We start from the raw sequence: 26986 nt of genomic DNA, 5'->3' as shown, positions 1-26986 counted from the left end.
CCTTTAAAACATGGTCAATGACAACATTACATCCATTTGGCTGAAGTTTTGGGCCCTTTTCTAAGGATGGTCATGACTTAATTCTTCTAGCAGTCACCAAACTGTTCTCCTAGTGCCTTAGCTACAACTGAATCATGCTGTCACCTACTTTCCCTTTCAGAAATAGTCTCCAAAGGAATATGTGTAAAGGAGAATCACATCACTGCATTTTTACCTGGTTGTGATCCTGAAAAGAGAATTCATTTTTTTCTGCATCCTCTTGGTCCTTGAATTCAGCTGGTTAAGCTATGTACAGTTTATAAATTATTGTAGAGATTACTGCACGCAAGTAACACCATTATCAGCAGATAAGTAGACCCAGCTACTTAGGCCGACATAAAATGTTTAAGTTCCTTATTTATGGCAGAAAATTATTTTTAGTGAAATCAATAGAAGGAGAGTTTGTAATGGGATCCTCGTCCTCTTAAATTCACTGCTATCCATAGAGTTTGCTGGAGTCAGTCTCTGATAAGGCTATCCCATAAATAGCTGACAGGCAAAAGGGAATTTCTATTCACACAAAATTTGTAAAGGGCAGCCAGAAAGTCATTGAAGCCAGGAACAGAAGATTTGAAGCTTTTAGCTGCCTGAGAAATTTTATATTCTTGGTGAGACCAGTGAATCTAACACTGGTTCACTAATAACGTGGAAGGTGATACCTCAATACAGCATCACTGCACAAATTAATATGTCTTCACTCAAAATGTGTTCTGAACATCAGAAATCTAAAAAGTACAAGATGGCAATCTACGTGGAAAAGCATGCAGCACGTTTTGCTGAGGAAACTTGCAAGTCCTAGTGGTGTGGTTCGTAAGCCCACATTCACACTGATAATCTCTTATGGACATAACTAATCACACCTATCCCATCAACTTCACTATAAATCCGACCTTGAGTTTAGAGCTAACAGAAAAGTTTTTCTGGGATGATTATAACTTCTAAAGGCACAGAATAACATAACAGAAAGGGAATTATTTCAATACTTTGAATAATTTACTTGAGGTTTACCCGTATCACTGTATCTAGTGCACTCATTTCAGACAACAAAGTATATCCCCTGTCCAGCACTTGAAGGTGTCATTCAGACCTTTAATGAAGTATACTTTGAATATTTTCTAAAGTTAACGAAGCATTCTTCTCCTTCCCCAGCAGAAAACTATTCTAGTACTAAGAAAATGGAGATGAATTCAGCCAAACATTTAGAGCTTTCAGCTGAATCGGCTGTTAAACAAGCATACTCTGTAGTTTTCACTCGCTACTGGTTATTCTAGGTTAAAAAAAATCTAACCTACTACAATGTTTGGAGAAAATACACATTAGAAAGCCCGGGGATAGTGCAGAAGCTGCTTTTGGTTCTGAAGTAGATTCAGAAGCTGCCTTCTGGATTTTCAATATGCGTGGCAAAAAGAGAGTTGAAGACTACAGCAGGCTGGATTCTTTTAGCTACAACTAGAAAGGGATCTGAGTCACTTTGTACCGTTTTGACTCCACGAAACCTGTAGCATGCTGTCAGCCTGCACAGAAATTCAGCCTTTCATCTAAGTAAATCTAGCTGCAGCAAATGAGTCAAGTCGAGGTCACGATATAGGGGAGAAATCTCAGATTCAAGGTCTCACATGGAGCTTCTCTTCGGGAGCATACAGAAGATTTCTCTTGTGCTAGATAGCACCTACAAATGGGAGGTAAAGTAATATGTGAAAGTTAGTGTTAACATCTGTAAAGGTGTTACAATTATGGAATATTTCACACAGTACCATCAGCAGCCATCTTATAGCTATATAATCTTCACAGGCCAGTTTTGAACTTCTGACACATCCACCAGAAAGACTCTTGGCACATATACATCTACAGGAGCTCCTAATAAAGGGCAATTGGCATAGGCATTAATGCTGAAATATGGCATCCCCTTCACTTCTAGGAATGGGTCGTGTCACACTGACAGCCTACAGCATGGGGCTGATGAGTCAGCCAAAAGAGGACACTGATAGAAATAACCATAAGAAGATCATTACATGAAGAAGATCATTTTGGCCTCGGAAAACTTGATGTGGACCTAGGTGTAGTGATCACAGGCAGGGAACTGTTTCTGTGGTGTTCTTCAACAGACTTCATCATCATTTCAGAAATTCACAGCTGTGTTTGCCACCAAAAAGACAGTCACAGAGTCCTGCAACGTTAGTGTCAACAGCTGAATCGGTGCATTGCCAAGGAGGGAAGTAAATGGAAACAGTAGGACTGCAGTAAGTGGATTGAGGCAACCAGCTTAGGAAAGGGAAGATAGCTACCTATACCCTTGAGATTTATATTTTTACTAGTTACAGGAGCTGAGGAGGACAGCAGTCCAGAAAGGGAATTTTGACAGTGATAAGATAAAGGAAGGGCACTGGACTTTTGATAATGCTGCTATAAAGCAGGATGAGGCAGAACAGAGAGAGGTCTCCTGGCACGAAGGAAGCTGCACTCAACTCAGTTTGTGATTCAAACATTGTTCAGGAGACTGCAGCTATGTTAACTCTTTGGGACACAGCCCATTCTCTGGGCCTGAAAACACGTGGCACAATACAACACGTGTCTGTAGGGCCCATGCAATCTCCCAAATCATGGCCAAGCATGGTCTAGGACAGAACAGGCTGGCACAGGCCAGAATTGTGCCAGAGAGCTTATGGATAATGATGCATCATTTCTCAAATTTTGCCTTGGCATTGTGATTTTATTTACTATAGAAGTAGTTTGTGGAATTATCTTAGAGAGTAGGAGGAACAACTCTACTATGCTATGCCAGACAACATTACTGCTATGGCAGGGCAATACAACATCTGAATATAACTATGAAACATACTTGCAAGTGAAACCATAGCTGTAGTACTTGAAGTGTCTGAAAACTTATGGAAAAAATTCCTTTACCCACGTGGAAAATAATTCCTTACACTGAATGCCAGGTGAGAGGTAAATAGCCGACCATTATAAAAACTGACTATATCATACTAACATGGGAATTTATCATTGCATAACTGTCTGGAAGAGGCACTAGTTGGACTTAATTTTTGGATATATTATGAATATACAATATCATGAATTACTGAGTGAAAACACATTCCTGTAAATTTCTGGTATTATGTATGAAGTGTCGTGGTTTAGGCCAGCCGGCAACTAAACTCCACACAGCTGCTCACTCACCCTCCCCCACCCCTCGGGGATGAGGAAGAGAATTAAAGGAGAAAAGGGAAAGAGACTCATGGGTTGAGATAAGAACAATTTAATACTACTACTACTGTATGAATATATATATATGTATACGTGCAATGATAAATATATACAAACAAGAGATGCGCACTGTAATTGCTCACCTGCCCTTGACCAAGGCCAGTCCCATCCTGGAATAACAATCTCAGAAAAGGTAAGTCCCGACATGGCAATCCTGGACAAGTGAGAGAGTGAAAATAGAGAGAGGGATAGCACTCTGAGAGTCCTAGAGTGAGAGCCTCGGAAGAGTAAGAGCCCTTGTTTCCGGCTGACCCGTATTTTCATACTGGGCATGACACTGCATGATATGGAATACTTCATTGCTCAGTTTGGCCTCAGTCCTAAGTCTAAGTACAAATCATAAGGAGAGTCGTGGACCCTTTGTCCCGGCTCTGCTCCCCCCATCCTGTTGTGCTCCTGCACACTGGCAAGAACACGGCAGCTGAAAAGTCCTTGAGACCTCAGTGTCACCTATAAATGTCAGTGTGCTGTCAGCATTCTTCTCAGAACAAGTCTCAGACTAAAATCAAAACATGGAGCTCTTCTAGCTGCTAAAAAGAAGAGCTAACTCTGTCCCGGCTGAAACCAGGACAAGGAGACACAGTAATTTTCTATTGGATTGAAGTGGTAAATTCAGGCTTCGCAATAGGTTTATGCAGGTTGAGAAGATTTTTGACATCTTTCAGGAAGGTATGCTGGTGGCATGCTTTTCTTGGAATGTAGAAGAGCTATATCATTCAGATAAGTCACTGAGAATTGACTCTGAATTCTCAAGCAGTTTACTAAACTTGAGGAGATTATCTCTTGTTCTGAAGATGAGTGATAGTAAATAAGAATAGGGAGAAAGCAGTAACAATCTCTCTGTCAGAGGGCATGCGAGATAAACTCAAGCGGATTTTGATGAGTTTGTTTATGGGAATGTGGGTGCTACTTCTGGAATTACAAGAGATGCATCAATAGAATCTAGTTCGTATTACCATTTCACCAGTGCAATTTCATAGATGAATGAAACAGCACATCACAAAATGATGATGAACTATAAGCAAGACAGTATTCCTGCCTTACAGCAATTCAAAGCAAGACATATTACCTTTTGGGCCCTATAGTGACTATTTGAAGATTATTGTCTATTCTTTGAGGGTTAGGTAAACACACAGCAGTTCTTAATTCCTGGCAATGTTAATTGCTAGTTATTACCTACAGGTGAGTAAGTAATAACACTGTGAAGAAGAGAAGTTCTCAGCTATCTCTATTGGAAAGGCTTTACAGATGTCAAGATAAGGAACAAGAAGACTTGTGTCTGTCATGGTCAGTTTGTGTTCAGGAGACGCCACAGCCACCCCTGCAGTATGCTGCTGTACACAGCTATCAACCATGCCCTTTCTATAGCTGCAGCTGATACACTCAGTCACAAAGATCAGTATCACAGTTGGTTATTATAGGTCATACAAGAGTAAGGTAAAAGTTTGAAAACACACAAAGTTGTCATCCTAATAATTTACCTCTCTTACATAAGGGTCAGCTACACGTACGTCCTAGTCCTTCTAAAAAATTCCAGTGAAACAAATGTGCTAGTGTCTGTAGGCAGTCTGTTCCAGTGTTTCATTAATTTTATTGATATCCAACCTGCATATTTCTTTCTGTAATTTAGTAAAACATATTTGGTTGTAATAAGATTGTCCTATTCATCAGTCTCTGACTGCTGATGCTAGGCCACCCAGATGGAGACCTTGAGGTTATGCAACAGATCCTTGTAGGATGAGAGAATGGCACTGCATCAAACCTCAATTATTCCTTAAATCCTGGACAGATCTTTGCTTTTGTGAATCAAGCCAAATGCTACAAATTGTTCACAACTGGTAACCCAATTAGTTCTTGCTTGTTTTTGAATGTCATGCATTTGACTAGAAGGTGTTCAGTAAAAATGTTACTAAATCCAGTATTGCCAATGAGCTTTGTCCTCTTAGCATAAAAGTCAGACGTTCCTGTTTCTGAATGGATCTCAAAATTCTGGATTTTTCCATACACTTCTATGTACATTAAGTATATCGTATTACATATAGAAATGATGGTGCTGTTCTGAGATATGTTAATACAGTCTGTGGTGCTTATCTCAATAGTTGTCTTCAGAATATATTTAAGCTCATGTCAAAAACCCTTAGGAAGTCAATAAAGCTTCTTCCACTTCCATTATTTACCAACTTGTCTAAAATTAATCTGAGTAGAATTTACATGGACTAACAAACAGAAGGGAATGAATATAAATGTTAAATGAAACAAAATAAAAAAGAATCTGAGATTTTTAATCACATGCTTAAAGAGAGATGTGCAAGCAAGAAGCAGTTTTGACTGAAGACAGATCAAATTTGTCAAATGTGAATGTCTCAGATTTGGCATGGAGGTATATATGGGCAAATAAACAGATGCTTATCTGATTTTCAAAACTGTTGCGCATGTACATCCCTATTGATTTCTCTGAGATCTAAACATATTTGATATTTCAAAGAGATGAGAAGACTTTTTTTCCCCAATGTTTATGTCTTTGAGTAATACTAGCTTTTTGCTGCTGAATTTATTCTTTTAGTGTCATCAGAAGTGGTTCCTTCCTCACACACAGTCCCATAAGCACTAGTGTGCTGCACTACCACAAACTAACTCCATTTCAACATTGCATTCCAGTAGTTATCCAGAAATCTGATTTCCTTTGCTTTGTGTCAGGCACTTAGCATTATTGTTGCCATGAAGAGAACTTTATGAGAGTGATTAAAACTTCTTGGAGGAGAGGTGCCACAAGAGACTTCAGCATCACCCATGAAGTCATTTATCTATTGTGAAAACACAGGTCTCTTGCTTTATTAAACATCTCTGCACAAGCTCCACTTGATGTCTGGGGCCAGACACTCACCTGGCACAGTTCCATGGAAATCAATGAACCCATATTGATTTACACAAGCTGAAAATCTAAACCTCCGAGTTTATTACAGCATTACTAAAAGGGGTGATTAATTGTAGCACAGGATCACAATATGATAATAATGCTCAGAAATCTATCAAGAGTGAAATAGAATTATGTTACGTCTTTCTGCAAAGCATTTGTTTCAGGCAGGCTACCTCTTTTTCAGTTGTGGGCTTCTTTTAGTTTCAAAATACAGATGGTAATCTTGTTACCATCTCAGGTTTATCTTGCTAAACACATCATGACAAGGTAGTGGTACAGAATTGCTGAAATCCTGACTACCAATGGGCCCCAGGTACATAGTGATCCTCCTGAAGAAGAGTATGAGTTCTCCATCTGACAACGTCCTGCGGAAGATGTGTCCTCCCTGACCTGCTGGACAGTCGGTCTGTGCCCTGCATGCACCCCAGCCTCAGCCCCCGCCCCGGCCCAGGGTCAGCTGCCCGTACAGGCGGCCGGCGCTGGCACGGCACCGCCGGCTACGCTGAGACCAGGCTGACAGTAAAAACACTGTGCAAGAGAGCCGCGAGAAGCCCTGTCAGGGCCTCCTCCTGCTTTACGCGTGCATTTAAGCTGTAGGTCTTGGTCCTGGCCTGAGCCATGTTGGAGGTATGCCTGTGCCCGGCTCTCATCCCAACCTGCTGACTTGACCTCGGACCTGTCTGCTCACCAGGGACACGCCTGGGCCATGACCAGCCCCGGTCACCGTTACCGGACCTGCCCTGCTCCCCTTGCTTGGGCACGGTGGGACGGTGCCCTTGCTGGCGAGGGCACTGCCCTGGCACCTCGCCATCACCCTGGCTCCCGGCTGGCCTCCCTAGAGGAGTAGCCCACTCTGGCTGCTTCCCAGGAAGATGAGCCCTTAACTCTTGCACATGCACTGCTGTCGGCAGCAGGCATGACTGAAAGAGCGTGCGCTGTTGTTTTTGAAAAAACAAAGATGAAGAAATGTTCTTTACAAGACCATTCTTATTTAATATTAAATTAAGCAGGAATAGTAAAAATTGAGCCTCATTTCTTTTGTTTTTGTTGCACAGAAATCTTCTGCTTACTCAGAGCTCATTATCTGAGAAGCTGAACAGCAGAGAGAAAATTGCGTCCAAAGCACCACAGTCCAAACGCAACATGTCTCTGCACTTGCCTAATTTTAATAATAAGAGTGAGTATCAGCACATTTCCCATATTATAGACCTGTCAGCCGTCATGCAGAAGCGTGAGACATACTAAAGGGTTGACCCCAGCACATGGTCTCCTGCAGAGCCCCTGTAGCTCACACAGTTGGGGTGCAGTGTCCCACTGGGAGACACCACGTGTGAAGAAGCAGAGGGGCGGAGGAGCCCAGGACCTGTGCTGTAGGAAAGCTTGGACCTCTTTATGAAATGCCCCATACAGAATTCACAGCAGAAGACACGCTTACTGTACCACAGTCTCGCACCATCACTCCCATCCTGTCACAAACTCAACATGGGGAAACGAGCTGCACCGGTGCAGGGGGACAGGGATACATCCATCATAGGATCCACCTTGTTGAGCTTCACGGGCTAGGTCGGAGAAAAAGCGGAGGTCTGAATCAAGTCATCCTTGACTGGCTTATTTCCTAATTCCCTGCATCTTGGCAGATCTGGGTCAGGAGAGGGAAAATGAAAAAAGCAAAGGTAATAACGCGTGAGGCTCCAGTCCTGGCTACATAGTTTAATTCTGAAAGGACAAAGCCCAAAGCCCGCTTATAAGACTGTAAATAGTCAATAACAATATAAAGTCAAAATACTTTCAACAAACAACTCTTAGCAGAATTAAACTGTTAAAAGGACAAATACTCTTTTTACACAGGATTTTATTACAGTGCTGCACACTCAGCAGCAGCACTAAATGTTAATAACGTGAAGATATTAGGTGCAAGTCTGACATTTTGGTGTCAAGTTTCTCAGCATTAATAGCTCCCTGAAATGGCAGTGGGCTCAATACAGATTCGTCCTAATACAGCTGCTGGCATGAAATGGCGCTTAGAAATGTTTCGGGGAGCCAGGTTTGTGGCAAGGTTTCTATCGGAGGCACCCAGCTCCACGGCATGCCAGACCCAGGGCATTACAGTTCGGCAGCTCATTAAGCATTTCAATCGTGCCCAGCAATTCTCTGAATTGTGGTCTTTTCAGTACATCAATTTTTTTTTCTCTAATTATATTGATTTTAGCAAATTGCAGTGTCCTTCTGTCGATTTTCAACTATGTACAGCAAAAACTTGGAGTGCGAGAGGAAAAACAAGCTCATTGTGGTCCAGCAAGTTATTTTATACCATTAGACTTTTCATGGGACAAAACAGAGACTTCAGAGCTAAGAACATATGAAAATATTACATTTATTACAAAAATAAACAGAAGCTAAGTTTCTAAACGAATATAGACCTTACATTCATCACCCAGAAAAAAAAAGAAAAAGACTACTCAGTTGTCTGGAGCACCAGCTTTGTAATTACATGCCCATTTATTTTCAGTGTGTGGAGGGTGTAATTGCCTGTGCCCAGCTTTATCTCCGGGTTATCTCAATGGACCGACCATGCCATACGCTGGCACCTGCCATCCGCAGACTCTCCTCCCACACCAGAGACCAGAATGCTAGCCCACTCTGCTTCCTAAATCACGTCTTACTAAGGCTGAGAGCTACTAAATTCTGCTCCATTAATTAGGGGCTGTCATACAACCCCTCGTAAACTGGCAACACGACCCCTATCCTGTTTCTTGCCCTTGTAGATAAGCTGTGATTCTCCCCTACACTTTCATTTTACAAAACATTTCAGTAATTGCGTTGACAATCATGCCAGAGGTAGGACATGTACATTGGTATAAATGCACTGAAGTCAATGCAGCTAAATATTATAGCACAAGTAATCTCATTCGGCGTGGGAAAAAGAGAAGGGGTACTTGGGTATTTGGGGAGTCTGTTTCTGTTCCTGCTTCCTGACATTTTTGCTAATTTTAGTGAATGATTTGCTAATACAAGCTACTCAAGCAGTTCTGGGAGCCGAGAACAAAGCACAGAGTGAGTGCTTTAGCAAGCCGGCCAGCACTAAGAAGATTTTAAAGGACAGTTGAACTTTGGTCCATTCATTCAAGAATGTATGTGCTACACACAGCCATCTGCTGCCTTTGTGCATGTAGCTCCCAAACGGTGTGAGATGCCTGGCTCACCACGGAGGTAAATACCTTGGCTTTAGAGAGGGATACAACAGAAATATGCATCTTTCTGCAGTATCCCGTTCAGGTGAACTCTGAGATGCTCCTAGTTCAGTGCTTTTGGTTCAGTCTTTATTTGAGTAAACCAGTCCTTTATTGGATGTAGTTCATATACTTTACAGATGGTTTAGAATTTTTTTTTCACCAATCAGTCATGATAATCTATAAGAAATGTTTATTCTTCTGTTTCTTTGTTGTGGTAAAACTAATACACGTTCACATAACTGGGGTTAATCTAGCATTTAGCAGGCAATTTACTCTTACATTTTCTGACCTTTTTATTATGTATAAAACAAAATAGAAGGATACGGTCTATAGTTAGTTATATTTAGCTATTGTCCTAGGTGTGTTTAGTCCTTATCCCAAGAATTTTAGGTGGATACAAAGGGCAAAATAATTTATACAACAGTTAGAAGCTCAAAATGACATGTTTAGGGGCATACCACATAACTTGCATGTCTTTGTGTTTGGAAATTCCCTTTCTCTGCAACTCAGTAGACACCTTGGTGGGATCCACTAAAGGGACTTACCAGCTTAATAAAAATGAGTAGCTTCAAAGCTTATTTTAAAATCTGTTCAGGTAGTTCTTACGCTTACTAAAAATCAATGGACCAAATCTCATACATCTCATATATATTACCAGAATTCCACTTAAATCAAAGAGTTGCCTTAATGTAAGAGGAACACATTTGCCCAGTGGGAATGTTCATTCAAGTAATCACTGCAGGCTTACACCTATCCTTCTTAAGACTCATCAGTCACCCAGCAATGTCAACTTAATTAATTTATTTCCTTTCAAAATTTTTTCCCCATCAGTGAAAGAATTCCACAAAATAAGTATGAAAAAACTACTGTAAATCATTAACCTGTAAAGAAAGGATAAGTGTCTTCCTTCATTTCTTTCCCTCTTCACCTCCAACCTGACGGCTCTGAATTAGCAAGACTATCTAGCACCTCTAAAATTTTAGACTGTATCTTAAACTTGGTGTCGTGAGGGGCTTTGGAGGCTAAGGAGCCAGTGCCTATGGAGATGCCGTGGTGAAAAGAAGTAAAATAAGGCCAGCAGTGCAGGAGTAGAGAGAAGTAATCACAAAGACTAACTTCAGTCTTGGGGACACCTGATCTGTTTCTCTAAGCTTCTTTACAATGAATGGAGGGCAATTATGCAGCAGATAAGTCGAAGCAGAAACCTAATTTCAGGCTTTCTGAAACTGCACCCCCAGGGGAACTGCTCTCCCCATCATAGACCTCAACACCCCCAGCTCCAGTGTCCACATTTTAAAAAGGGATATTTTAAAAGTAGACTGTGCACTGAAGTGAAACACAAAAATCATTTAAGAACTGGATAAAATACCTGTCTTTGAGCTTGACCTGTTTATCTTATCAGAAAAGAATCATAGAATCATAGAATCATAGAATGGCATAGGCTGGAAGGGACCTTAGAGATATCTAATCCAACCTCCCTGTCATGGGCAGGGACGCCTCTCAACTAGACCAGGCTACTCAAGGCTCCGTCCAACCTGGCCCTGAACACCTCCAGGGAGGGGGCATCCACAACTTCCCTGGGCAATTTATTCCAAAGTCTTACTACGCTCGTACTGAAGAATTTCTTCCTAAGATCTAATCTAAATCTGTTCTCCTTCAACTTAAACTCATTTCCTCTTGTCCTATCAGTGGACACTCTTGTAAAAGTCCCTCCCCAGCCTTCCTGTAGGTTCTCTTCGGGTATTGGAAGGCAGCTATTAGGTCCCCCTGAAGTCTTCTCTTTTCAAGGCTGAACAATCCCAGCTCCCGCAACCTGTCCTTGTAGCAGAGGTGCTCCAGCCCCTGGATCATCTTTGTGGCCCTCCTCTGAACACGCTCCAACAAATCTATGTCTCTCTTATGGTGGGGACACCAGAACTAGACGCAGTATTTGAGGTGGGGTCTCACAAGAGCAGAGTAAAAGGGAAGAATCACCTCTCTTGACCTGCTGACCACGCTTCTCTTGATACATCCCAGGATGCGGTTGGCCTTCTGGCCCGCATGAGCGCACTGCCGGCTCATGTTGAGCTTCTCATCTATAAACACCCCCAAATCCTTCTCTTCAGGGCTACTCTCAACCCACTCTGTGCCCAGTTTGTATTTGTGCCTAGGATTGCCCCGACCAAGGTGAAGGACCTTGCATTTTGACTTGTTGAAGCTCATGCAGTTTGCACTGGCCCAATTCTCTAGCCTATCAAGGTCCCTCTGTGTGGCATCTCTTCCCTCAAGTGAGTCCACGGCACCACACAACTTGGTGTCATCGGCAAACTTACTGAGGGTGCACTCAATGCCGTCATCCATGTCGCTGAAAAAGATGTTGAACAGCACTGGACTCAGAACAGACCCCTGAGGGACACCACTTGACACTGGTCTACATGTAGATATTGAGCCATTGACCACAACTCTTTGAGTGCGACCATTCAGCCAGTTCTTTATCCACCGAGTGGTCCATCTGTCAAATCCGTGTCTCTCCATTTTAGAGACAAGAATGTCATGTGGGACAGTGTCAAATGCCTTGCACAAGTCCAGGAAAACGATATCCGTTGCTTTACTCACGTCAACCAGAGCTGTAGCTTTGTCGTAGAAGGCCACTAAATTAGTCAGGCACAACTCGCCCCTAGTGAAGCCATGTTGGCTGTCATCAACCACTTGGTTATTTTTTATGTGCCTTAGTACAGCTACCCAGAGAATCTGTTCCATGATTTTACCTGGCACAGAGGTAAGGCTGACTGGTCTGTAGTTTCCTGGATTGTCCTTGGTCCCTTTTTTAAAGATAAGGGTTATGTTGGCCCTTTTCCAATCTGTAGGAACCTCACCAGACAGCCAGGACCTCTCAAATATGATGGTTAGTGGCCTAGCAACTTCAGCCGCCAGTTCCTTCAGGACCTGTGGATGTATCTCATCAGGTCCCATGGACTTGTGCACCTTCAGGTTCTCTAGGTGTTCCTGATCTACTCCTACCCTGGGTGGTTCTTCACTCTCCCAGACCCAGCCAACATCCTCTGTGATTTGGGTGGTGTGGTTCGAGTGGTTGCCAGTGAAGACTGAGGCAAAAAAGTTCTTGAATATTTCAGCCTTCTCCATGCCCTCGGTAACCAGGTCACCCGTATCCTTCCAGAGAGGCCCCATATTCTCTCTCGTTTTCCTTTTTTCTCTCACATACCTATAAAATCCTTTTCTGTTATTTCTAATATCGCTGGCCAGATTTGACTCTGTCAGGGCCTTAGCTTTTCTAACCTGGTCTCTGAGTACATGAGCAACCTCCCTGTAATCATCCCAGGTTACCAGTCCCTGCTTCCATTCCTTGTGTATTCCCCTTTTGTATTTGATTTTAGCCAGGAGTTTGTTTTCTTTGTTTATCCATATAGGTCTCCTGGTGGTTTTGCCTGATTTCTTCCTTTTAGGGATGCAATGCCTTTGAACTTGGAGGAGATGATCCTTGAAAGTCAACCAGCAATCTTGGGCTCCCAGTCCCTCCAGGGCTTTATCCCATGGCACACTACCAAGAAGTTTGAGACATGACTATATTAAGGAATACAAGAGCTTTCATGAGTAAAAAATACTGGGTACTAAAGGGGACTGTAATGTTGCAGAGAAATGCATAACAGGAACCAATTGGCTGGGAGCAGAAGCCAGACAATTCAAATTAGAAATTAAGAACACACTTTCAACAGTGAGAGTGAATAGCTACCGGAACAGAGAACAGAGGAGAATGGTAGATTCTCACCATATTCAGATTTTTAAGTCAGTACTAGATGCTAGGCTGGAAGAAAAGGTTTAGCGAAACTATGGGTCTCGATGCAGTGTTACAGTCTGATATTTAATGGTCTGTGATATTCAGGAGATTAGATAGTCTAATGGTCCTTCTTAACCTTAAACACTATGAAGCTAAATGCTACGAATCTATATCAGTCTCCAGGAATTCAGATGTAGGCTTTGTGCTAAAAGATAATTCCCAAATTCTTTAACTCAACAGAGTTACAGATGACTTCTGGTACCTTTCAAAACTGACTGATTTCTGAAAGATTTCTGGCCACAATATTGCTTCTGCTAAGAACTGCAGAGCTGAATATAAGATGAATTTAATTGTTATTTTTAGCAATAACTGTTTATTAATAATGAGACTATTTTCTATTCTGTTAATACTAGTTCTTAAAATTAATAAGGTGGCTGTAATTTTATTGCATAAATTACTGTATTTATGGTAATAAGTATGACATTTAGCAGCTGCAATTCACCTAGAAATCAAGCTACGGATTCATTTCTGCGGAGATCCACTTCAGAGCAGGTAAGACTGCGACTGGGGAGAGCTACTGCAGGAAAAAACCGAAAAAAAGCTCTTTTCTAGGGCTTTTCTGGAAGCATTTTCTAGCCGGGACCAGATCTGCCGCTGTTGGGGGCGGTGCCGGCGTAGGCGGGCTGCTGCGAGAGCCGGGGAGGAGCCAGCACAGCTGTGAATCACTGGGCTATAAATAGCCTCACCGCGAAGGAGCTGAGTAAGGCTATTGTTCCCGCCTAACGAGGGGACAACAGCTGTAGTCTACAGCTCCTTGGACGGGATTTGAGGTACTTCATTTTATCAGGGAGTCATGGTGGCCACTCGGAGGAGGAAAAATGTGCTTTCAGCACCCACTCGAAGGGATGTGGGTGTTCAGGTCACAGGCTGTGAGGAATGTCACAGCTTATCCTTGGTAGCTGGGAGCAACCCTGAGGATGGCTGCGTGAGGTGCGAGCAGGTTGATGACCTGCTAAGCCGGGTGGCGCAGCTCCAGGATGAAGTGCTGGAGCTCAGGGAGGAGGTGAGCAGGTTAAGAATAATTAGGGAAAGCGAGAGGGAAATTGACAGCTGCCATAATCTGGTTGTGGTAGAGCAGAAAGAAGTGGAGAGGGTAAAGGGGATCAGGGAATGCGAGGAATTAGGGGACAAGGAGCAATGGCACAAGGTCCCTGCTCGGCGTGGCAAGCGCAATGGAATAGCAACTCCCTTGCCCCCCCAGGTGTCCTTATGCAACAGGTACAGTGCTCTGCAAGGGGAACTAGATGACAGGGAGGGTGATGGCTGTCCCTGCTTGGAGGTGTCTCCAAAGCCGGATCAGACTGCCATCGGTACTAAAACCTCATCAAAAGAAGAAAACATAGACGAGGGCCCACGCAGAGGGTTGCCTAAGGGGAGTCAGTCTGCCTCACGACTTCTGACCGCCCCTGTTAAAAGAAAAAGGAGGGTAATTGTCATAGGTGATTCCCTTCTGAGGGGAACAGAGGGGCCAATATGTCGACCAGACCCAACCCACAGGGAAGTCTGCTGCCTCCCTGGGGCCCACGTCAGGGACGTCACTAGGAAACTCCCTAGTCTGCTACGGCCCTCTGATTATTATCCATTACTGGTAATGCAAGTTGGTAGTGATGAGCTAACAGAGAGAAGTCCAAAGGCCATCAAAAGGGACTTTAGGGCATTGGGACGATTGGTCGAAGGGTCAGGAGCCCAGGTAGTGTTTTCTTCAATCCCTTTAGTGGCAGGAAAGAACATAGAGAGGAACAGAAAATCAGATTTGATTAACAGATGGCTCAGAGGCTGGTGCCACCGACGGAAATTTGGTTTCTTTGATCATGGGGAGGCTTTCCCTGAACCAGGTCTGATGGTACCAGATGGAACATGCCTTTCTCAGAGGGGAACCAGGGTCTTAGCTCAAAAGCTAGCAGGGCTCATTGGCAGGGCTTTAAACTAGATTTGAAGGGGGAGGGGGGGAATATCAAGAATGATAAAGATATGGTGGAAGTACCCGTAGAACAGAAGAAGGGAATTCCAGCCGCTCCAGCCAAGAAGTCAGATTCATACCGCTGTCAGCATGGCACCAGTGCCAGCACTGAGGGTCCAGAGGCTGGGGAAGGATCGCAGGTATGTTCAAACGAACTTACACTGCCGTCCAAGAGAACCCCTGTCGCTCCAGCCAGCGAGTCGGCTTTGTCGGAGGCCCAGCTGAAGTGTATGTACACCAACGCACGCAGCATGGGAAATAAACAGGATGAGCTGGAGATGCGTGCACATGAGCAGGGCTACGACCTTATTGGCATCACGGAGACGTGGTGGGACGACTCCTATGACTGGAGTGTCAACATGGAGGGGTATAAGCTTTTTAGAAAGGACAGGAAGGGGAGACGAGGAGGGGGTGTTGCTCTCTATGTCAGCAACCGGCTGGAATGCGTGGAGCTTCGCCTGGGGTCGGAGGAGGAGCTGACAGAGAGCTTATGGGTCAAGATTAGAGGACGGAGACGGATAGGGGATGTTACGGTAGGGATCTGTTACAGGCCACCTGGCCAGGAGGACAGAGCAGATGAGGCGCTTTATAGCCAGATAGGAGCAGCCTCGCGGTCACAAGCCCTGGTCCTCATGGGGGACTTCAATCACCCTGACATCTGTTGGAGAGACAATACAGCAGGGCACAGGCAGTCCAGGAGGTTCCTGGAATGCGTGGATGACAACTTCCTCCTGCAGATGATAGAGGAGCCGACAAGGAGGGGTGCCATGCTCGACCTTGTGCTCACCAACAGGGAGGGACTGGTGGGTGAGGTGAAACTTAAGGACAGCCTTGGCTGCAGTGACCACGACACAGTGGAGTTCAAGATCCATGGGGCAGCAAGGAAACCATTCAGCAAGCTCTGTACCCTAGACTTCAAGAAGGCGGACTTCGGCCTCTTGAAGCACCTGATGGGCAAAGTGCCGTGGGAGGTGGCCCTGGAGGGACAAGGGGCCCAGGAAATTTGGTCCACATTCAAGGAGCACCTTCTCCAAGCTCAGCAGAGGTGCATCCCGACGAAGAACAAGTCGGGCAAAAAGACCAGGAGGCCGGCGTGGATGAGCAAGGAGCTCCTGGACCAACTGAAAATGAAGAGGTTAGCCTACAGAGGGTGGAAGCGGAGACAGATAGCCTGGGAGGAATACAGAGAAGCTGTAAGAGTGACCAGGGATCAAGTGAGGAAGGCTAAAGCCCTGAAGGAATTGAATTTGGCAAGGGATATAAAAAGCAACAAGAAATGCTTCTATAGGTATGTAGGGGACAAAAGGAAGTCCAAAGAGAATGTAGGCCCCCTCCGGAAGGATACTGGTGCTCTAGTTACCCGGGACATAGAGAAGGCTGAGGTACTTAATGGATTTTTTGCCTCAGTCTTCAATGGTAAAGCCTCTTGTCTTACCACCCAAGCTGTGGAAAGAACTAGCAGGGACTGTGAGGATGAACCACCGCCCACTGTACTTGAAGACCAGGTTCGAGAACATCTGAGGAACTTGAAGGTGCACAAGTCCATGGGACCTGATGAGATCCATCCGCGGGTCCTGAAGGAACTGGCGGATGAAGTTGCCAAGCCACTGGCTATTGTATTTGAGAAGTCGTGGCGGTCTGGCGAGGTCCCCGATGACTGGAAGAGAGGGAACATAACCCCCATTTTTAAAAAGGGGAACAAGGAGGACCCGGGCAACTACAGACCGGTCAGCCTCACCTCTGTGCCTGGCAAGGTCATGGAGCAGATTCTCCTGGGAACCATGCTAAGGCACATGGAGAGCAAGGAGGTGGTGGGTGACAGCCAACATGGCTTCACCAAAGGCAGATCGTGCCTGACCAACTTGGTGGCCTTTTACGATGGGGTGACAGCATCGGTGGACAAGGGTCGACCAATGGATGTCATCTACCTGGACTTGTGCAAAGCTTTTGACACTGTCCCGCACGACATTCTTCTCTCTAAATTAGAGAGTCATGGGTTTGATGGATGGACCACTCGGTGGATAAGGAATTGGCTCAATGGCCGCACTCAGAGAGTAGTGGTCAACGGCTCAATGTCCAAGTGGAGACCGGTCACGAGTGGCGTCCCTCAGGGGTCCGTGTTGGGCCCGGCCCTCTTCAACATCTTTGTCGGTGACGTGGACAGTGGCATGGAGTGCACCCTCAGCAAGTTCGCCGATGACACCAAGCTGTGTGGTGCCGTTGACACGCTGGAAGGGAGGGATGCCATCCAGAGGGACCTTGACAGGCTGGAGAGGTGGGCCCGTACCAACCTCATGAAGTTTAACCAGGCCAAATGCAAGGTCCTACATCTGGGTCGTGGCAATCCCAGGCATAAATACAGACTGGGTGGTGATTGGATTGAGAGCAGCCCTGAGGAGAAGGACTTGGGAGTACTGGTGGACGAGAAGCTCAATATGAGCCGGCAATGTGCTCTTGCGGCCCAGAAGGCCAACCGCGTCCTGGGCTGCATCAAGAGGAGTGTGGCCAGCAGGTCGAGGGAGGTGATTCTCCCCCTCTACTCTGCCCTTGTGAGACCTCACTTGGAGTACTGCGTCCAGTTCTGGAGCCCCCAACATAAGAAGGACATGGACCAGTTGGAGAGGGTCCAGAGGAGGGCCACGAAGATGATAAGAGGGCTGGAGCACCTTTCCTATGAGGACAGGCTGAAAGAGTTGGGGCTGTTCAGCCTGGAGAAGAGGAGGCTCTGGGGTGACCTTATAGCGGTCTTCCAGTACCTCAAGGGGGCCTACAGGAAAGATGGGGAGAGGCTGTTCAGGAGGGCCAGTTATGATAGGACAAGGGGTAATGGTTTTAAAATAGAGGGAGGTAGGTTCAGGTTGGATATTAGGAAAAAATTTTTTACTATGAGAGTGGTAGAACACTGGAACAGGTTGCCCAGAGAGGTGGTGGATGCTCCATCCCTGGAGACGTTCAAGGCCAGGTTGGACAAGGCCCTGAGCAACCTGATCTAGTTGGAGATATCCCTGTTCCTTGCAGGGGGGTTGGACTAGATGACCTTCGAAGGTCCCTTCCAGCCCTAACCATTCTATGATTCTATGATTCTATGATTCTACAGAGAGGGATGAAGAGGATGAGTATCCTGATGTGGTTTGCAAATATTCATTAATCGAACAGCACCATAATACTGTGAAGTGAGTAAGCATAACTACCTGAATTTCACAGATATTTTCCTATCTAGGTGAAATGATTCATTCAAAGATACATAAAAAATTTAAAAAAAAATAATTAAAAAGGCAGTGGGAAAAGAGCATTACAACACATATAGAAAGCCCCAGTCCTCCTGAAATTATTTGCAAATTTGGGGGAACTGAACTTTCAATCTGCTTTGTAGCTTGGCTTATACCTAAATCCATGCTAGGCACAGTGAAATGTTTTTCATTCAGTTTGTATCTGACCCGAAAACTTGTGCCAAAAGAAGTATAATAATCATTCCAGAATTATTTATTTTCTCTTGTTTCTGCACTATGTCTTGTTTGAAAATCACATTGAATTATCAGATAGAAAACATTCTTTACTCTCTGCCCACTTTATAATATTTTTAATATATTTCCCATGAGAGTAAAGTGTACTGAGATTAAATTCTGCTACAGAAACATTTGAAAACCCGTAAGAAAAATGTACAGGGAGACTGAAATCAAACCTTTATTCCTAGTACTACAGTTGACTTCAGATGTATTTTTCAGCTAAGTAATCTGATGTTAAGATTTTCTTTGTACTCAGAAAAAAAACCCATACAAACCAAACATAAAAGCGAAGACAAGTCTCATCAGTTAAAAGTGATGAAAGCTAAATGAGAAGTACCTGAATGATTTTGAGTGAAAAACACTAATTTTATAACTTGTAACAGTTCTTAATGCTGTTTTATTGAAACCATACCGGGGAAGTGGGGGGGTTATCCCAATAAATTGACATAGGCTATTGAGTAGTTTTTGAGCTGTTTTAAGTGATTTCCAACTCAATAATTTTGGCTAACTTTGACTTGAGCTTTTGGGGGGAAGGAGGAAGACAACTGAATGTGACACTGTGATTCAAGGCCACCTTTTCTACCATGTGGCTGCACTCTCTCTGCCCACAGGCACTCTTGCACTGCCCATATGTCTGCACGGCTTTTCGCCACCTTCACATTGAAGAGGAGAAATGGGCAAGAAGTCATCACAATGCCATGATCTCCACCGGTTTACTAGTGAAGACCTCTCCTACCCTGGCCTTCAATTTCACAAATATCCTCCCCTTAGACCAGGATCCCAGTGCCTTCCCTTCAGAGGAAAAACTGCAGTAGCTGAGAGGTATTATTCCTTGATTCAACAGGCCACAAAGCTTTCCTCCCTTTAGCTCCGGGCGCTCAAAGCAGGAATTATTTTCCCATCATTTCTACAGCAACTCCCAGCTGACTTCTTCTGAGCCTTTTCAGTCAAGAACTATGCCGATTATCTGGGGCTTAGCAAAGTCAGCAGCAGTTTCCATTTCAGTCACTTGCAAGCCATCTGAAGTCTTTCTTCCTGAGGAAACGTTATTACTCAGAAAAGTGACATATGTCACCTGGAAGAAATAGACACTTTGTCTTGATTTCACTGCAAGGTCATTGTGTAATGGCTTCCTACATTTGAAGTACTTTTCTTACATCTAACAGTAATTATTTCACTAGATCATCTTCTTTAGGGACTTCTTGCAATATTTTCCCAAGCTATCCCTTTACCTCAGGTGCACAGCAGGGTATTGTTTGAGTCCTCAAATGGACAATACACTTTACAAAATGTGTCACATAGGAAACCAAAAAATTGAGAACAAGCAATGCAAAGAGTTAGACAATACCTACAAGAAGAGCAGGTTAGCAAGAATGACACTTCCCTTCTGGCTGCAATAAAGAATAAGGATGTGGATGCGATAAAACTTAGATAATGTTCCTCCCAGTTCAAAACAAAATGCACGTCAAATTTAAAAATCAGCACCCAGAGTACAAATTAACAGTATCACAGAGGGAGAAAATAGAGTAAAAGTCAATCCCATATTACGTTTTCAACTGGAAGGACATGGAGGGCATCCACCTGCACAGTTGTAAAATGCAAAATTAAATGGAGTATAAATCTCTTGCCTTTATTTTTCCAGCATCGTATGACTACAAGCCTCTAAAGCAGGTGGATAAACAAATGTGGGTAAAGAAAGTCTTTACATTTGTTAAACTTTGTAGCAGTCCTAATGCTAGTGGAGTCCTTAGTAGCCCTGAAAGGAAAATACAAAAAGGAATCAAGGCCCTCACCAAAGACAAGCTGCAGATACATCGGGGTTATTGGTGATAGAGTTGATACTTACCAGCCCATGAGACAGAACAATCAACACAACAATGTTGCCTCTTCTATTATGTACTACTGAGAAAGAAGGCAACTGTAATCCTATACATGCCTTCCGTAAATCCAAACCTGCCTGGTAACACCAAAGGGAACAGTGACAAAAATCCAATAGCTCCTTTCTCAAAAATACAGAGCCTAAAACTGGTCAAACAAAGGCCAAATTGCAGTAAACCATGAACATTGTTGAGCACACAAGTCATGATAGTCACAGAAAAGATGCATCGCTGGAACATGATCCAAGTATGATGAAAGTCATAAAGTGGTTAAACATTTCTGTATCTGGAATGATATACACCTACAAGTTCTAGTCAAAATTTAACAAAAGCAGAGCTTCCCTTAAGAAACTAGGAAAAATGCAGCAACCATGATTACAGGAATAGCAGCACCAACAAGGCCTTTCAACAAGTAAATGAACCCATCAAGCCTGTGTGAAAACAAAATACTACAATGAAAGGTATCGACTACAGAAAGGCAACCTTACAAGCCACTTTGCTTCCTTTCTGAAGGAACTCCTTGGAGAAAGCAAGAGCACTGAGACCAATTCAGCAGAACTGTACTCAAGAGAAAACTAAGGCATCTGCCCTTGTCAATGAGGGTCAAAGGCTGCATAAGTTCACATACACCCTGATATTTGAACAAATTTGTGAGAACGTCCTTGACAAACGTGTAATTTCGGCACCACTGAGATTTCACCCATGACTTTGAAGCCATTATTATGAGTATTGGTAATGAAGTGCAATAAAACTACGCTTTTTGAGAAAAACATCTGAAGATTATAAATCGTCAGTATCCCCTGAGTCTGTGAGGGACACTTCTGAAATGCTGAGTAGAAACACAGTATAGTAGATGTACGTGAATGTACATGTCATAGAAATAGTCAGGATCACTGCTCTTCACAATTGTCTTATTGAAGGATACAGAGAAGACAGAGCCATACTCCGCTTTATAGGGGCATAACAATAGGATGAGAGGCAATGACCACAAGTTAGAACACTTTCCTTCAGTCGGAGCTGAAGGCTCAGAACAGTTCATTGGTAAAATGGTTTCTCTTGATTTTCAGTGCTGCAAGTGACAGCAAAACAAAATCAGGCAGATCTTTCCACAATAAAAACACTCAACTTAAGGTTCAGAACTTAGGGAAATTTCAGTCTGATGATACAAAGACAAGGTCAATGGTGGCACCTTAGCAAAGTGCAAAGAATAGCCAGTTACTTACCAAAAACCAAATGCTTGAAATATGCCTCTATTAATGTGAACACCTATCATGGAAAACTCTAACAATGAGGTGAAATAGCAGCTGAGAACATGCTCTATCGTGCCTATAGCCCTGAGAATCGGTTGTCACATAGGAAAAAGATAACACAACACGCACACAGACCACTTGACACCCTTATGGCTGTACCCAGTGGTTGACATGGAACTGTTGAGCTGCTAGCACAGCAACTGTGACAATAGTTACAGCTATATATAAATATATATATATCTCCCCAGTGCTGCAGGTAGGCATGCTGGCAGTGCCAATGCAGCATGAGCCCATTTGATCACTTCCCTTATGTCCTTATGGAAGAAGAAATGCCAAATATGACATCTAAACATCAAAATGTTGTACAAACATCTGTAACTGCACTCTCAGCTTCTCTGAATGACCCTTTTCATACATAGTTAGGTAATTTCATTTGAGAAAGGCCTTGGAGGTGATACTAGAATGTTCTTTCATTCTCCCTTTTTCTCTACTCCTGCGTATGTGTAAAAGGATGTGTATTCTGACCTGAGGTGCTCAATTGAGGATTGTTTTGGAAAGTCTTGCTAGAATGTTTGTCTCATTTTGCCCTATCTAATGTGACTCTTCATTAGGGAAAACAAGTTAAACATAAACAAAACAAGAAAAAGCATTTCTTAACAATAAGAAGATTATGAATACACATACACAGTGTCAAACATATTCACATTGCTCTCCTATGATGAGTCATACTAAAGCACTCTCCTCAAAGCACGTTTTCCTAAAATGAGCTTGAACAGTGGCTCTGTGAGCTGTCTGAAGAACAGACTTTGTGATTTCTAGCGGCATGAACCATGTTAGGTTACAGGTCATTTAACCAAATTGCTTTTGGTTTTTGAAACGTGCAGGCTGCCTCAGCTGAAGGTCCTGTTGGCATAAGAATGTATACGTAAGGTGTATTAAATATGCGAGATATACAAAAGAGAATGATGTAATTGTTATATTGGTACATGAAGGCACAGAAGTGAATACGAATTTAATTCTCCAGAGTGATGATCAGTTAGGATTTTGAATACAAATTTTGACCCAAAACATTAAGATCAATTTAGTTTCCATTGCAGAATAGAAAGCTTTATTAATCTATCATCAAATATCCAAATATATTACAAATAGCACCCTTAAAAACAATTTGAACTTTTTTTGTGAATCTTACAGGATGGGTTAGCTGAACTGTTTTAAAATTCATTTTGCCTCGCGCTGTCAAGTGCTCTTCTCAAATGGCAACAAGTAACACATGCAATCTCATCCTGCAGTAATCTGTGGTAGATCTGATGATACTTTGCTTGTCAACAATAAACTTTCTGTCCAACTGTTTTGGCAAGCATCATTTTAATGAAGCCATCAAGATGGAAGCTTGGTGCTTCAGGCCCAGTCATGATACAGCCCTGTCAGAAAGACAGCTTTGGTCCTACCATCTGGTAGGACAGTGACCAAGGCCACAATGCAGCTAAAGGAGCTCCACAAAGCGGCAGAAGAGGAAGGTCACTGCAGTAGCTTTTCTCCTGTTAACAGTAACTGTTCATTCTCATTTAAAATTCCAGTCAATCTATTTTCATGCTACCAAGGACCTAGTGCCTGAAACACAAGCTTCGAAACTATGAGTTTGTAGGTCTTAGTAGCAGAACTAATAACAAACTAGATGCCTCTTTGTCACAGACCAGATCCTTATGCTGAGAGGAATGGATCGTTTCTTCATTCATGTCCAGTAGGCAAGGAAGGTTGCTGCATTTTAAATAACCTTGTCAAATTACGTTGCTCAGCATGTGGCTATGTGTGTTCAGAAACTGTTTCAGCTTGTGCATATTTGCCCTAGTATCTGAATGTCATCAAGGATGTTCTCCAGGAATTAGTCTGTATGGCTATTGCTCCTTCACATCTTCCTTCTCAATTAACTTCTGGTGAGTGCCTTGGAGAAATCAGGCAACTACTAAAGGTTAGGTTGTGCAGCAGTGAAGAGAAACAGATGTTATTTATTTATTAAAACAAACTTCCAGATGGCTCAAGATCACCACATTGTGCAAACAGTCAGCTTAAATGACTGCTTGCTTTTATTGTCATTGCCCTCCAGTTTCCTTCTGCCATCACCCTCTAGTGTATGTTTTGCTTCCTTGCTTCAGCTTGTGTCCAAGCATTACATGTTATTTGAGATACAAACTTTGTCTGCTTATAAGGTTTCTGGAAGCCTTTGGAACAAAAATGGTAAAACAAAAACGATAACAATGGATCACCACATCAGAATAAAACTCTGCCTATGACCAGAAATATAAAAGACCAACCAATCTGATAATATACCCCTATTAGTTTTGAAATTGCTTCTCATAAATATCTAACCCTAAAAAGCAGGAAAACGTCAAGTTAATGCATTAGTCACAGCCTGTTGTTCACACAGCGTGTTTCCACACAGCAACAGCTTCTGAGTCTCCAGAAGGAATTTTCTTCTGCCTCCAGCTGATAATGAAACACACTACACACAACACATTAATCTCCCTCACAGAACAGCACAAAACCTTACCTACGACCTCAGCAAAATAACAAGTACTCAGCCCTGAGGTGTTTGCCAAGATTAGTTGCACAGTGTATCACACCTGTTACAGCATAAGACCCCAGCAGGTGTTTCGTATTGTAGTGTGAAGAAGACCTGCATGTAGTTGGTGTCCATGGAAGATATAAAGCCTCAGCACCTTGTCAAGTGCAGATTCAAAAGGAAACCGAGTGTAACAAGTTTCTTGCATCTCCAGTTTCCCCACCAGATATGAAACAGCCGTAACTCACTCAGGTTCGCATCGCCCTATAAAGAGCCTGAACTCGGGCATCCCATACATCAGTGAGCCTTGTTTCATGCAACGTTTGGACCTCCTTAGAAGGCTGGGCTTCTTCAACACTCAGTGGATGACATGGCTGACTTAGGACTAATCAGGCAGACAGGGCTACACTCCCTTGCCCCAACCATCTCTGGTGAGGGCAATCATTTTCCACAGCACATTTAAGAACCTCCAAAGCACCTATACCTGCGTATGATCATGGATGCAATATGAATTCAGGACTGAATGTGAACAGGGTTCATGCTTAAAATGTTGTATCGATCCACCTGATCCTATCCATTGTACTTTTACAGCTATAAGAGCTGCTGTTCTTCAGAGTAGTGCCACTATAGTCTGCTTTGGCACATTTGGATACTATTAACTATGTCCACTGAAAATCAATTCAGACATTCCTATGCCCTGGTGAGGTATATGCTTTAAAAGTACACAACAATAAATAGCTGCAACCCTGTTCATATTTTAACAGGGTGAATATTATCTCTGAAGATATTTTTCAGTGTTGAAATCTTTGACCTATTATTCAAGATAATGATATAGAGCACATTTATTTTTTCTTTTCCTACCACTGCTTTAAGTGGTGGAAAAAAAGCTTATAATTCAGATGAGCTACTTCTCTGAAACTGTCAGACAGTAAGCAATTATAGATGGCTCAGACAGATGGGATTCTGCCCCTACTATGCAAGATCCCAATTATCTCACATACAAATCGCCATGAGGAACAAATGAAGAACTGGGAAGAATAAGAACTTTCTTAAACAGGTGCATTTACGTAAGTCATTCTGGGCTTACAGCTGAGTAATGGTGGCCTGGTTGCTCTAAACCAAGGATAAGCCAGCTCATTAGTGGCATTGGAGCACTCAGTCACTGAAACATGACCACATCTACATATGATGCCAAAAATACATGAAAATGTTTTTAGTACCCTCAATGGGAGCAGAATGTTAACTTACCCCCACATAGTTGGATAGCCTGGAGATAGGAAGTGTGAAAAACAGCTAGTGTGCTGTCCAGGCAATGCGTGGTCAATTCGGTATATACATCATTCAGGTCATTGTGAACAGAAATGAAAGTCACTATTGGTAGTACTTCCCATCTTGAGCTCTGGAGGATACTACTTCATACAAAGTTTCCATTTCTTATTTTCACCCATTAATCGTAGTCATGCCTGAGGGCTCAAGAGCAAGCATCAATGAACATGAAAGGGCTCCAGCAGACCTTATCAGATAAGAGACCAAAAGGGGACTCACCAGTCGCATGTTGGAGATGCTCAGAATTCCTTCATTTTCTTCCTCCGTGTCCCATTTTGACCTCTTGGAATATATACTTGATAAGAGGCAGTGCCCTCTCTTTTGATATATGGGCTTTGTATTTCCACAGATCATTTTGTATGTAAGTATTTGAGCTAGCTGAATCACTCCCAGCCTACACTGTACATTTTCAAAGGGACTATAACCACATAGAAAGAAAATTACAACTTCTAGTTTTATTGGAAGTGCTGTATTTGGCTCCAGTTAGTTAGCTAAGTGAATAAGTGAATGAGTGTACAAACAACTGGAAATGACATTTCAGTTATTTTTGCTAGCTTGGAAGCTGTTAATCATGTAATTAAAGGGTCTGAGATTTGAAATTCTATTACAGTATTTCTGACAATGAAATATTTCCACAATAGCTCTGGGACTGGAACTCAGACAGGTAAGAACCATCTTGATCATTTTCTCTCCAGCCAAAGAGATTCAAGCTGGGACCAGTGTGCCCTCAAGCACTCATCACAAGTAATTACTGTGCAGAGAGAACACAGCCAGAGAAACGTTACAGCATTACTATTATTACTTTTTTGGATTAAGTAATAAATATTTAAGAGAGTAAATCTAGCCCACATGAAATGACAAATGAGCACACACCAAAACCCCACCTACTCAATTGTGCACCTTAAGGCCTCTTCTACCTGAAATAAATAGCAAAAATAATTCCCTTCCCTGCCGCTGTGGGCTCTTATTTTCCTTAACAAGCTAAACTCTCATAGAATCATAGAATCATAGAATCATAGAATCATAGAAAGGTTTGGGTTGGAAGGGACCTCAAAGATCATCTAGTTCCAAACCCCCTGCCATGGGCAGAGACACCCTCCATGTCATGGTTTGATGTGGAGGGGGGGGGTGGTTCTGGTGGCAGGAGAGGGGTTTTGGTCCCTGTGACCTCCCCGGTTTTGGAACCGTGTTAGGCTTAGTTCTGGCCACCAGATCAGAC

Source organism: Tauraco erythrolophus, chromosome 2, assembly GCF_009769465.1.
Source record: "Tauraco erythrolophus isolate bTauEry1 chromosome 2, bTauEry1.pri, whole genome shotgun sequence".
NCBI classification, from domain to species: Eukaryota; Metazoa; Chordata; class Aves; order Musophagiformes; family Musophagidae; genus Tauraco; species Tauraco erythrolophus.
The sequence above is the reverse complement of the archived record's forward strand: the minus strand, read 5'-3'. Positions refer to the sequence as shown.